The sequence below is a fragment of the Ictidomys tridecemlineatus genome, unplaced genomic scaffold (assembly GCF_052094955.1).
Source record: "Ictidomys tridecemlineatus isolate mIctTri1 unplaced genomic scaffold, mIctTri1.hap1 Scaffold_325, whole genome shotgun sequence".
Lineage (NCBI taxonomy): Eukaryota > Metazoa > Chordata > Mammalia > Rodentia > Sciuridae > Ictidomys > Ictidomys tridecemlineatus.
Window position 1 is genome coordinate 169,253 of NW_027522391.1, and position 14,277 is coordinate 183,529.

The 14,277-nt window shown below is 35.9% G+C and overlaps 1 pseudogene; it reads left to right on the forward strand.

The window, feature by feature from the left end:
- Positions 1-12,747: 12,747 nt before the first annotated feature.
- Positions 12,748-13,698, forward strand: LOC144373251 (olfactory receptor 12D3-like; annotated as a pseudogene).
- Positions 13,699-14,277: the final 579 nt, after the last annotated feature.

Here is a 14,277-nt window from a genome sequence, read left to right on the forward strand (position 1 = left end):
GTCTTCAGGGAATAGTCTGAGAAGGGCAATAGCTGGGTCAAATGGTGGTTCCATTCCTAGCTTTCCCAAGAATCTCCATACTGCTTTCCAAATTGGCCGCACCAATTTGTAGTCCCACCAGCAATGTACAAGAGTACCCCTTTCCCCACATCTTCACCAGCATTTGTTGTTGTTTGATTTCATAATGGCTGCTAATATTACTGGAGTGAGATGGTATCTTAGGATGGTTTTGATTTGCATTTCTCTGACTGCTAGAGATGGTGAGCATTTTTTCATGTACTTGTTGATTGATTGTATGTCCTCCTCTGAGAAGTGTCTGTTCAGATCTTTGGTCCATTTATTGATTGGGTTATTTGTTATCTCATTGTTTAATTTTTTGAGTTCTTTTTATACTCTGGATATGAGGGCTCTATCTGAAGTGTGAGAAGTAAAAATTTGTTCCCATGATGTAGGCTCGTATTTACCTCTCTTATTGTTTCTCTTGCTGAGAAAAAAACTTTTTAGTTTAAGTAAGTCCCATTTGTTTATTCTTGTTATTAACTTTTGTGCTATGGGTGTCCTATTAAGGAATTTGGATCCTGACCCCACAATATGTAGATCAGAGCCAAATTTTTCTTCTATCAGATGCAGAGCCTCTGATTTGATATAAAGCTCCTTAATCCATTTGAGTTAACTTTTGTGCATGGTGAGAGAAGGGGATTCAGATTCATTTTGTTGCATATGGATTTCCAGTTTTCCAAGCACCATTTGTTGAAGATGCTATCCTTCCTCCATTGCATGCTTTTAGCCCCTTTATCAAATATAAGATAGTTGTAGTTTTCTGGATTGGTCTCTGTGTCCTCTATTCTGTACCATTGGTCCACCCACCTGTTTTGGTAGGAGTACCATGCTGTTTTTGTTACTATTGCTCTGTAATATAGTTTGAACTCTTGTATTGCTATACCGCCTAATTCACACTTCCTGCTTAGAATTGCTTTTGCTGTTCTGGGTCTATTTCCATATGAATTTCATGATTGCTTTATCTATTTCTACAAGAAATGCCATTGGGAATTTGATTGGCATTGCATTAAACCTATAGAGAACTTTTGGTAATATCGCCATTTTGATGATGTTAGTTTTTTCTATCCAAGAACAGGGTATATTTTTCCATCTTGTAAGGTCTTCTATTTCTCTCTATAGGGTTCTGTAGTTTTCATTATATAAAACTTTCACCAAGTATTTTTTTTTTGAGGATATTGTGAATGGGGTCGTTGTCCTCATTTCCATTTCAGAAGATTTGTCACTGATATACAGGAATGCCTTTGATTTATGCATGTTGATTTTATATCCTGCCACTTTGCTGAATTTGTTTATTAGCTCTAATAGTTTCTTTGTAGACCTTTTTGGGTCTGTTAGATATAGTATCATATCAACTGCAAATAGTGATAATTTAAGTTCTTCTTTTACTATTTTTATCCCTTTAATTTCTTTTGTCTGTCTAATTGCTCTGGCTAGTATTTCAAGAACTAAATTGAATAGAAGTGGTGAGAGAGGGCATCCCTGTCTTGTTCCAGTTTTTAGAGGGAATGCCTCCAGTTTTTCTCCATTCAGAATGATGCTAGCCTGAGGCCTAGCATATATAGCTTTTACAATGTTGAGGTAAGTTTCTGTTATCCCTAGTTTTTCTAGTGTTTTGAACATAAAGGGATGCTGTACTCTGTAGAATGCTTTTCTGCATCAATTGAGATGATCATGTGGTTTTTATCTTTAAGTCTATTGATGTGGTGAATAACATTTATTGATTTCCATATATTGAACCAGCCTTGCATCCCAGGGATGAATCCTACTTGATCATGGTGCACAATTTTTTTGATATGTTTTTGTATTCGATTTGCCAGCATTTTATTGAGGATTTTTGCATCTATGTTCAGTAGAGATATTGGTCTGTAGTTTTCTTTCTTTGAAGTGTCTTTGGTTTCGGGATCAGGGTGATGTTGGCTTCATGTAATAAATTTGGAAGAGCTCCTTCTTTTTCTATTTCTTGAAATAACTTGAAAAGTATTGGTATTAATTCTTCTTTGAAAGTTTTGTAGAACTCCGCTGTATATCCATCCGGTCCAGGGTTTTTCTTGGTTGGTAGTCTTTTGATGGCTTCTTCTATTTCTTCCTTTGTTATTGGTCTGTTTAAATTGTGTGTATTTTCCTGACTCAATCTGGGCAAATCATATGACTTATGAAATTTATCGATATCTTCACTATCTTCTATTTTATTGGAATATAGGGTTTCGAAATAATTCCTAGTTATCTTCTGTATTTCTGTAGTGTCCGTTGTGATATTGCCTTTTTCATCCCATAGGTTAGTAATCTGAGTTCTCTCTCTTCTTCTCTTTGTTAGCATGGCGAAGGGTCTGTCCATCTTATTTATTTTTTCAAAGAACCAACTTTTAGTTTCATCAATTTTTTCAATTTTTTTTTTTCGATTACGTTGATTTCCACTCTGATTTTAATTATTTCTTGCCTTCTACTACCATTGCTGTTGTTTTGCTCTTCCTTTTCTAGGGCCTTGAGATAAAGTGTGAGCTCATTTATTTGTTGGTTTTTTCTTTATCTGAAGAATAAACTTCAGGCAATTAATTTCTCTCTTAAAACTGCTTTCATTGTGTCCCATATATTACAATATCTTGTGTCTGTATTTTCATTTATCTCTAAGAATTTTTTTATTTCCTCCTTTATGTCTTCTGTACCCCATTGATCATTTAGTAACATATTGTTCATTTTCCAGGTGATGCAGTATTTTTCCTTCCTTCTTTTATCATTGATTTCCAGTTTCATTCCATTATGATTAGATAAAATGCATGGTATTATCTCCACACCTTTATATTTACTAAGAGTTGCCCTATGGCATAATATATGGTCTATCTTTGAGAAGGATCCATGTGCTGCTGAGAAGAACGTGTATCCACTTGATGATGATTGATATATTCTATATATGTTGGTTAAGTCTTTATTCAGCTTTTGTCTGGAGGATCTTTCCAATGGAGATAGCGGTGTGTTGAAGTCGCCCATAATTTTTGTGTTGTGGTCTATTTGACTCTTGAACTTGAGAAGTTTGTTTTATGACCATTGCAGCACCATTGTTTGGTGCATACATATTGATAATTGTTATGTCTTGTTGGTGGATGGTTCCTTTTAACAGTATATAGTGTCCTTCTTTATCCCTTTTGATTAACTTAGGTTTCAATTTGATTTTATTTAATATAAGTATGGCCACTCCTGCTTGCTTCCGAGGACCTTGTGAGTGGTATGATTTTTCCCAACCTTTCACTTTCAGCCTGTGTTTGTCTTTTCCTATCATGTGAGTCTCCTGAAGGCAGCATATTGTTGGATTTGTTTTTTTAATCCAGGTTACTAGCCTATGTCTCTTGATTGCTGAATTTAAGCCATTAACGTTTAAGATTACTATTGAGATATGGTTTGTACTTCCAGTCATGCTTATTTATTTATTTATTTTAATATGGCTAGTTTTTCCTTTTTTGTTATTTTTTTTTATTCCCTTCACTGAGTTACCTCCCACTGTTAGTTTTGGGTGCTGTTTTTCAATTCCTCTTCTTGTAGTGTTTTGCTCAAATGCCTTGCAGTGCTGGTTTTCTGGCTGTGAATTCTTTTAACTTTTGTTTATCATAAAACATTTTAATTTCATTGTCAAATCTGAAGCTTAATTTTGCTGGATACAGTATTCTTGGTTGGAATCCATTATTTTTCAGCATTTGAAATACGTTGTTCCAGGATCTTCTCACTTTTAATGTCTGTGATGAAAAATCAGCTGTTAACCTAATTGGTTTACCCCTGAATGTAATCTGTCTCCTTTCTCTCATAGCTTTTAATATTCTCCCCTTGTTCTGTATGTTGGATATCTTCATAATTATGTGTCTTGGAGTTGGTTTATTATGGTTTTGTATGTTTGGGGTCCTGTAGGCTTCCAGGATTTGGCAATCCATTCCATCGTTCATATCTGGGAAGTTTTCTAAGATTCTTTCATTCAATAGATTGTTCATTCCTTTGGTTTGAACCTCTGCACCTTCTTCTATCCTAATGACTCTCAAGTTTGTTTTTTAAAGACATCCCATATCTCTTGGATGGATTGCTAATGATTTCTTAGGATCCTTTCTGTGTTGACTATATTCTTTTTCAAGTTGATAAATTTTGTCTTCATTATCTGATGTTCTGAGTTCTATTTGATCTAGTCTATTTGTAATATTCTCATTTGAGTTTTTAATTTGGTTTGTGGTTTCCTGCATTTCTAAGATTACTGTTTGATTTTTTTAAAATCTCTATCTCCTAGTAGAGCTCATTTTTTGCCATTTGAATTTGCTTATGTAATTCATTTTCAAAGTATACTTTCATTGTTTGGACTTGTCTAAAGTATTCTCTAAGATTCAGTTCCATCTGATTTAGGTATGCCTTGAGTTCTTTCTCTGTCCATTTTTCTTATATCTCTAGGTTCTCCTGTAAATTTAAGTTTTCCTGCATTTGTTTAGAGCCACAGGCAAAGGGACGCCAGCAAACTTCTAGCTACCAGCAAACTTCCAGTGGCCAGCAAACTTCCAGCTGCCAGCTAATGATTGGCTCACAGCAGCCCAAGCAACTTCTAGCTGCCAACTGATTGGCTCCTCTGTGGTGATGTTCATTGGGCTGTTCCCCCCTCTTTCAGACCATGGAGCTGCTCATTGGGGGACTTTTTTGGCTCCAACCACGCTACCCAGCCAATCGGCCTCAAGAGCAGGAGGAGTGGGGGAGGTTGAGAGGCTTGTGGGAAGCTGGTGGTGGCAGTTGGGCTCTGAAGATTTTCCTGAGGAGCTGTTTTGTTGGTGTGTATGGTTCTAAAATTAAAGTTCGTTTCTTTTGACAAGTGGCTCCTGAATTGTGCCCAGCCAGACTGCGGCATGCATTGTTTGTAATCCTTTTTTCCCTTGTTTTTTCATGGTGCTCACGTTACTTTCCAACTCTGTTTGACTTCTGTGTTTCTGTTTCCTTGTTTAAATTTGTTTTGGTTTTTATAGTTCCAATATCTCTCCTTTGTGTTGGGAGACAATGTTTAGAGATGTTGGATTTAATTGTGATTTAAGGTAAATTCATTAGTTTCATTAAAAACCTAAGATTTTGATGGCATATAGAGAATTGAGGTTTGAATTTAGGATTTTATGTTGAGGTCGGGCGATTTGATGCTATGGAGTTTAGTATATGTTAGCTTCTTTGGGGGGTTGCTCAAATGCAGGCAGATATTAACAAGAGAATAGACATGAGTACTTGGGGGTAGTTAAGGGCTTAGGCGGACTATAGAATGATTCGTAGTATTCATCTATTTGAATTTAGTAAGTTTTACATAATATGGGTGGTCAAGCTTAAGAGGAAAGATGGGGAAAAGGTAAGGAAGCAAACCAAGAAAGAGAGAAGGAGAGAGGAAAGAAAGAGAAAAGAATAGAAAAGAAAAAAGAAATGATAATAAAAAATAATAAAATGCAGTAAAATAAAAATTACAATTAAAAAAGTAATATAATTTAAAAAATTAAAATTAAAAAATTACAAAAGAAAGAAAAAAAAAAGGGTACTCTTAGGCTTCTATTTTCTTCGCTTCCAGTAGATGGCGCTGTGCCTTCTGGGCCAAGATTTTGCCCTCCGGCTGTAGGAAACAATCCGTGTGAAGCCGCTCTCTATTCCCCACCCTGGTGTGTCTCTAAACCTGTTAGCTTAGGTTTATTCTTGGTCTCTAGTCACCTCGCTTCTCCTGCCAGCCAAGCCTTTCCCAGTTTAATACCTCTTGGCGGTTCAAGCTACACTCAGGGCCTGCAGTTTCCTGGATGTGGTGTGCAGCTATTGGGAACTGGCCCCTAGTGTTTTGATTCCTTCCAATAGCCCCTCTTCCGAGAGCTGGCAATACAGGTTTCATTTTCACCCCTGGTGGGATGGGGGAGTTGGAGGTCAGGTGCCTTTACCTGTCCCCACACCTCTATTCATGCTTACTCTGTTAATCATGCCCCCAGAAAGCCTGGGAGAAATTTTATGCGATTTCCCCACTGTATGGGAGATGGTCTAAATGACACACACCTGTTCTATCACTGAACGTGCTGCAATCTGTGGAAAACTGGCGATGGTGACATCAGCTCTCCAAGATGGTGGCTGCTGGCTTCCTCGGTGGGCTGTCCAGTGTGGAGGACAGAAGTGGACCACTTCCTTCTCCTGTCTCAAACCCAGAACTCAGCCTGGAGCACAGTGAGGGCCCAGCCAGCAGAACCCCACAGAATCTGTAGCACCGTTCCTCCGTGTTGCTGGTTAGCCACTTCTAGGCACGCCATTTCCTGTCACGCTGTAGTCTCTAGCAGCAGGGCGGGCTGCGGAACAAACAGCCAGAATCTCTGGGCACACGGTTCACTGGCGGTTGAGCCCCAGTAACAGATCCATGGGCGATGGAAATCCTTCTTCTAGGTTTTGGTGCACCCCAATTTTGCTGGAAATTCCTAACATGATAGCTTTTGGCCATTCTAACTCATTATTCACCTGTGCAGTGATGAGGTACATGGGGGTGATGCACTCTATTCGCCACCATCTTCTCCTCTCTCTATTGTATTTCTTATCTGATAAGTTTTATGCTTTTTGTGTTTATGAATATAATGAGGACAAAACAACAATACTACAGTATCTTTCATGGGAGGTTTCCTGAGGAGTTTATGTAAAGGGTAATTATAATTATAAAAATATGCATATAATCTGTGGTAGAAACCAAGATTTTAGCTTTATGATTATTTTTTACTATGCATCTCTCTTCTTTTTATACTTGAAGGTTTCACATTGAAATTTATTTCTCTAAGAAATATGAATACATAATTTAAACCGTTCTACATGGATTTAAAAACAACCACAGCTAGTATGCCACCCCTACACCACCTCAATTTCCTCTTCTCACAAAGTGAGTTTTGGGGGCTCTTTTTGATTTCTATGTGTCAGTTTCTTAAAATTTTCCAAGTTAATTTAACATTTCCAAAAACAGTACATTCTTTTGAGTTCCAGCCCTTGGGATGCATCAGCAAACAAAAGTTCCTCCTTCTCAAAATTTAAAATCCCAGGAAAAAATGAAGATACTAAGAAATGAGGCTAAAATTTGTTATGTGGTATGTTAGAAGATGATCAGTGCTATACATGAAAGAAACCACAGGTTAGCATAAGAAATATCAAGTGGGTGAGGTAACTGTTAAATGAAGTGGTCCAGAGAGGTCTCCTTGAAAAGATGTGATTTAAACACCTGAAGGTAAAGAAGTTAACCAAGCATGTATCTGATGTCCAGAATTCCAGAAAAAGAACAGCCAAATCCTTATAGCAGGAGATATTTTAGTGCATTTTAATAACCATCAGGAGGCCAGTAAAGGGAACCAAGAAGAGAGATACAAAAGATGCTGTCAAAATAGGAGGGCATCACGTGGGACTCCACAGGCCATTGCAAGAACTTAGAGAACTGGGGTTTTAAAGGACTCAGGAGAGACATTATGTACCTTAATTTCAGATGAAACTGTTTAGAATTCCCTGGAATACTGAAAGTGATTAGAGCAAATAGAAGGCTACAACAGTAATTTATGTGAGTATTTAGGCTGTTCACAAACTGGGAAGCTTATAAACCATGGGAATTTATTTCTCATAGTTCTGGAGGCTGGTAAGTCCAAGATCAAGAGGCCATTAGATTTTGCATTTGGTCATGTTTTCAGTTTACAAATAGAGGGCATGCTTTTGGTTTATAAAAGAAGACTTATCACTCTATCCTCATATAGTAGATGAGAAAAGGCAGCTCTTTGAGCTGCTTTTTGGGGGCTTGTTCTTCAATGGCACTAATTCTATTCTCATCTAACCACATCGCTAATGCCCCACCTCATAATAGCAATATGTTATCGATTAGGATTTCATCCTAAGAAAGCAAATGGGCCACAAATATTCAGTCCATAGAAGTGTGATGATGGTGATTCAAAGAGGGGTCTGATATTAATGTTAAATAATCCTGTGTTTATTTTATATTGATAATTGAGTTTTAGCAGGTAAGCTGCATAGTTCACTCTCATACATTTTCCTTTCTCACATAGCTTTTGGTTGCTCATTGAATTAAAAGATGTGTTTGTATGCAAGTTTATGTATAAGTATGAGTGATTTTTATCTGTACTTTTTCTTAATATAGTCCATAAAATTATAAGGCTCCTCTCAGAATGATCAAAGACATCAAGTGATCAGATGTTTTTTTACTTTCTTACTTTTCTTTATTTTTAGTGAAGCATGGTACCCAGTATTTTCTTGAAAGTACTGTGCCAAGAATGAATAAGAAAAATGAAAGCATCCATGTCAAAAAATTTCTTAGTATTTCATAATATTTACTTAATTGATATTTTGTCAAGCACAGAATTTTACGAAAGAAATAAACATCTCTCAATATTTTCAAATTGTTGTTTCATTATAGTTTAGTTTTAACTTTTTCCCCTTTGGAACTAAAATGCCATTTTAATTACTCAGGCTTAATATGTGACTTTTCAGTCTTTACAGAAAATTTTTTATTTTATTTAATTTTTTGCTTGATTTCTCATGATTGCAAACTTACTATGCTATATTTTTGTATCTTTCATTTGTTACACTTTTTAAAGGTAATTTTAAACCACTTCTATATGAAAATATTATTTTCAGAAATGATCATAAAATTAAACAATAATAATTAAAATAAGTGTAGTAAGAGAACATTGTATTTTATTAAACTATAAAGATGTGCTACTAGAAAAATGCAGAACAAATAATAAATCAAATAGTATCATAAAAACACCAAAACATTTGCAAACATACAATGTGTCACTAATACAGCATTTTAATTTGTTCTTCAATTTTAAAACAAAAGTCTAAAGAAAGAACAAATCTCAGTTTTAAGCACTGTAGTCAAACAATCAGAAAAAGGTGTAGGGGGGAATAAAGTTTTTGGTCTTTTTGCCAAAAATAAAAGGATTTTCTTATAAGTAATACAGTAGAAGTTATAGACAACACTTTTAAAATTTAGGGTCTTTTATTATTTTTTTCTTTCTTTATAGCATTGGCTGGAACTTCTTGTACAGTATTTGAAGTGATGGTAACATGAATTGTTGTCTCATTCCTGATGTGAAACTTTTCATATTTACACATTGAATCTGAACTTTTATTTTAGTGATTTTATAGTTCCTCTTTATTAAGTAAAGTAATTCCTCTTGTATTACTAGTTTGCATGGAATTCTTTTTTTAAAATCATGATTGGGAATTGAACCTATGAAGTGTAGTAGCAATTATGATGTTCTTTTCTTTCTCTAATATGGCTATTGTGTTTATTAATATTTGAATATTATTTTAGTCTTTTATCCTGAAATATATTTCATTTGATTTTGACATAGTTTCTGTTTTAGTAATATGTATATTGAGTATATATTCATATATACATTTATATAAATGTTCATATGTATATATATATTTCAGAATTGAATTTTTTCATTTGCATATGTATATATGTATTTCAAGATTTTTGCATTTATATTCATGAATCAGAATAGTCTGCAATTTTCCTTCTTAGTACATTCTTTCTCAAGTGTTAGTCAAAGTTATTCTTCCTTGTAGAGGAAATTGAGAAGGGCTCCCTTTTTCTTTCTTTGAAGGAATTTGTAGAGATTATGATAGTTTCTTCCCTATTTATTAGAATTCACCAGCAAAATCTGGACTTGGTGTTTCCTTTTTGGAAAGATTTTAAATAACAACTTCAGCTTTCCATACAGGTTATCAAAATATTCAAATGTTTCTTTTACCTAGAGATTTTTTTTAACTATTTTTGGATTGAGATAATTCACAAAATTTTACCTAAACTGCTAAGTTCATTGGTAAAAATTTCTTGTAATTATACCTTTTAATTTTTGACACTGATAGTGTATATAATATAACTTTTTAATTTGGCAATGTTCATCTTACTGAGTTTATCATTTTCAAATAACTGTTTTAGCTGTGTTGAATTTTTCTATTGCACTTTTATGTTTATTTTTAGTATTCACTCATTCATTTATTTAGCTTCTTGAAATAAAATATAGACTTTTAAATTTTATTTCATTTTTAATTAGTGCATGATAATTGTGTGTGTTTATGGGGTACACTCTGATATTTTGATATATGTATACATTGTATAATGATCAAATCAGAATAATTAGCATATCATTCACCTCAAATGTATATATTTTTTAATCTGATAATTTTATAAACTTTATTTGCTCAAAGTATACAATACAGTATGATATATCTATACAAACACAGAGTATCTCTTATTTTAATTAGGATTCCAGTCTTGTGGAAGCACAGAATGGGGAGATTCACAGACTGTATTCATATTTGTATATAGGAATGTTATGTCAGATTCATTCTACTGCCTTCCCTTCATTCCACTTTATCTAATGCACTAAACTTCTATTCTCTTGTTGTCTGTTAGCATCCATATTAAAAAGATATATATCAAATGTATATCTTTTTATTATTATTTTCTAATTCATCATAGTCAAAGTACATTGTTTGAATGGTATAATCTTTTCAAGCTTTTTTTTTTGCTTGCTTGCTTTTTGAAAGACTCCATTTCATTAATTTTATTTTAATCCTTATTCTGATTGATGATGATCAAGGGAAGGGGCTTGCCAGTTCTTCCACTAACACAGATGAAAATATTAGCATTCTTGAATCAGTTTTCGCTAAGTCATCTGCATATTGTTTAAACAGTGAGGTTGGAAGACTTCTTTGCTTCTAATCAGACAACTTTAATGTGTGGCCCTTCTAAACTGAAATTTCTTAAGTATTTCTTCATTTAGAGAAAAAGCCAAGGATTAAGGCGAAGAAGGGCATTGATTGTAGGCAGAGCTCAGCCTTTCATCATTCTTTCATCAGAGGTTTGGCTCTGGTCAGGTAGGCATTGGAATCAAGCCAATTTTCCCTTGGAAGCAGGTGGTTTCCAAGTCTACTCAGCGCTTCCAAGAAGTGGCTTCCAAGGAAATACAGCGGTCTCCCTGGAAGGAATTTCTGTGAATTCAGTGTCTTTTTACATTTCATTGATATTTTATTACTTTATCAAAACGTGCAATAGATCTATCCAGGTGCTGAACTAAAATGCTTGCTCCCTGCACCAGAATTCCAGGCGAGGGCGGCAGAACCTGGTTTTCCAAGCTTCAGGGTCATTGTTAACAGTTCCCCAAAGGTGGGGCCTTTGTCCCCTCCTTGAGGGCCTGAGCCTGCACAGGGCTCACAGCCTCTCCACTGTGGGCTCCATCGCGCCACTCTGATCCTCAGCACCCCGCTTCCTTTGTCCCCAAGAATGCGGCCCCCAGCTTGGCGTCCAGCCCACCATCCGCACAGCCTGCACCACCAGGCCGCCCCCCGACCCCGCTGCCCTCCTCACTGGAGGGCGCTCTTGCGGACCACCTGAAGTGACCTTTTCAAGTTTTTGAAGATTTTTCTTTTTTAAGACAGCCTATGTTTGATATTGTTCAATGTGTGCTTGACAATCATGTGAATTCTTTTCTTGTTGAATTCATTGTTCTACATGTGTTCATCAAACATGTAAATTCTGTTGTTTAGATTTTTACATTCTTACTGGCTTTTTGGCTGGTTCTTCAAGTATAGAGATATGGTAAAACTTCTTATATGATTGTGGATTGGACTTGTTCTTTTGTTGTTGTTGTTAAATTTGAACAATCAATTTCTTAGTTCCAGAGTTTCTTTTTCCTGTGAGTCAGGGGTGATTATTTTCTTTTACAAATGGCAGTTTCCTTTGGTGTTGCATTTTCCATGCTTTTTCTCTCCATTTCCCTCTGTGTTTATGCCATTCCTTGTCTTATTCTTGCCGGTTACTCCCCACACCCAACAGAACTTTCCATTAATTGTGGGGCTCTTTTCTTCTAGGTTAAAAAATTGGAGGCATTTTCAAAATTTTTCTACTGTTAGAACCTCTCACTATTTTGAGGTTTCCTCTACTACATCCATGACCTAATTGCCATGCTGCAATCTTATGGCTAATGATGCAAATTCTGCTGTTTATCCCCCTGTACTTAGACAATATTTGAATTTTGTGGGCTTTAATGTTTCTTTGTTTCACTGAAGGTTTAGGTTGTCAGGAAGGATGTGTCTATCTCCTGTGAAATTTTTGCACCTTAGAAGTGGAGAAATTCCTACTAAATTACATCTATATTACTGCTAGAACCTGCAATCACAAATTGAATAGCTATTTCCTTTGTATGTTTAAAACTTATCTAAACTCTAATTCTAATGCTATACATGAGATTATGATCAGGTCCTATATATATATATATATATATATATATATATATGTATATATATATATATATATATATATAAAAGTTCCCTTTATCCATACCTGATCTATTCATAATATGATGCCTGTATTAGTCTAAAGTCATTTTATGGAATGTACTAGGTATGTTGACCTTCCTTAATTGTGTGTTATGTAAACCAGCTTTACAATTTTTTCAAGTGCTGGGGATGAAACCTAGGATCTCTGGCATGCTAGGCAAGTGCTCTACCACTGAGTTACATCCCATCCCTTTGCTATTCTTAAACATTAATAATACTGTAGTTCACCCCTAGATTAATCCAAATAGTAAACTTGCTTAACTTAAGCCCCACAGTTTAAAATTAAGCATTAGAAAAAATACCTAAATATTATTTCATTTGCTCCCCAAAGTGATGGAGAATGTCTCCACAGTGGATGAGTTTCTTTCACTCAGCCTGACCAGTGTTCAGGAGCTGCAGCCAGTCTTCTCTATGATGTTCTTAATTATTTACCTGATCAACTTGGTTGGAAATGGAGCAATATTAATGATTGTGATTTGGGTTCCCAAATCACAACCATTAATATTGCTATGTATTTCTTTTTGGGAAACCTTTCTTGTCTGGATATTTGTTATTCTTTGGTGACACTGCCCAAGGTGCTTATTCACCTGCTCTCCACTCACAGGGCCATATCTTTCCTAGGCTGTATCACTCAGCTACACTTTTTCCACTTTCTGGGAAGTACTGAGGCCATCTTGCTGGCACTGAATGGCCTTTGACCATTTTTTGGTTATCTGCAACCCACTTTGGTACACTGTCATCATGAACCCCCAGCTGTGTGTCCTATTGGCAGCTGTCACCTGGCTCATTAGCTTCTTCAATGCTCTGATGCATTCTGTCATGACTGCATGCCTGGACTTTTGCCATTCTCTGAAACTTAACCACTTCTTCTGTCATGTGAAACCGCTCCTGGAACTGGCCTGCAGTAACACAGAACTCAACCAGTGGCTTCATTCTGTTGTCACAGGGAGCATATCCATGGGAGCTTTCTTTCTCACACTCCTCTCCTACTTCTACATTATTGGCTTCCTTGTGTTGAAGAACAGGTTCTGCAGGATACTCCATAAGGCTCTGTCCACTTGTGCCTCCCATTTTATGGTGGTGTGTCTCTTTTATGGACCTGTGGGTTTTACATATATTCATCCTGCTTCAGCCACATCCATGAGTGAGGACCAGACAGTGGCTGTCATATACAGTGCAGTCACCCCAGTGCTGAATCCACTGATATACACCCTTAAGAATAAAGAAGTGATGTTGACTCTGAAGAAAATCTTTGGGAGGAAGCTCTTTAAAGATTGCCATTAGCACCTAGGGGACTAATGAGACTTATATCTGTTTTACATTAAGACTTTCATGACTTTACTGTAATAAATGATTGTATATTCGATTTCTGTTTTTCTCTCAGGAATTTTGAGCATGCTTTATAGCATGCAATGTAGTAAGTTCAACAAACATAGGAAGGAGTGAACCAAATTCCACAACTCATAAAAGTTAAATTTCAATGTGGTGGAGGAATATAATGAACACACCCATAAGTACACCTTACCAGGGTAATTAAAACCCATGGAGACTAAAATAAAGTAGGATGAAAAGGGAAAAATGACAGTCGGTACCTGATGTATAATAAAGAACTTGTCTGGTATTATCTTTGGTTCCTAGTATAGAGCTTCTAAAACTCTAGGAATTTCCCAAGTGGCAGCACTGTCTTGGTTATTCATGAACCACCTGGATCATACTTGTTTATCCTCATGTCATGATTTGTCGTGGGCCCCACGATATCTTAGGATGGGGGCTGACCATGCTTGAGTGATTATCCATGTCATTGGATATTTGGGGCTTTGAATCATGGTGATAATATCCTGACCTTCAGGAGAGGAGGAGGGA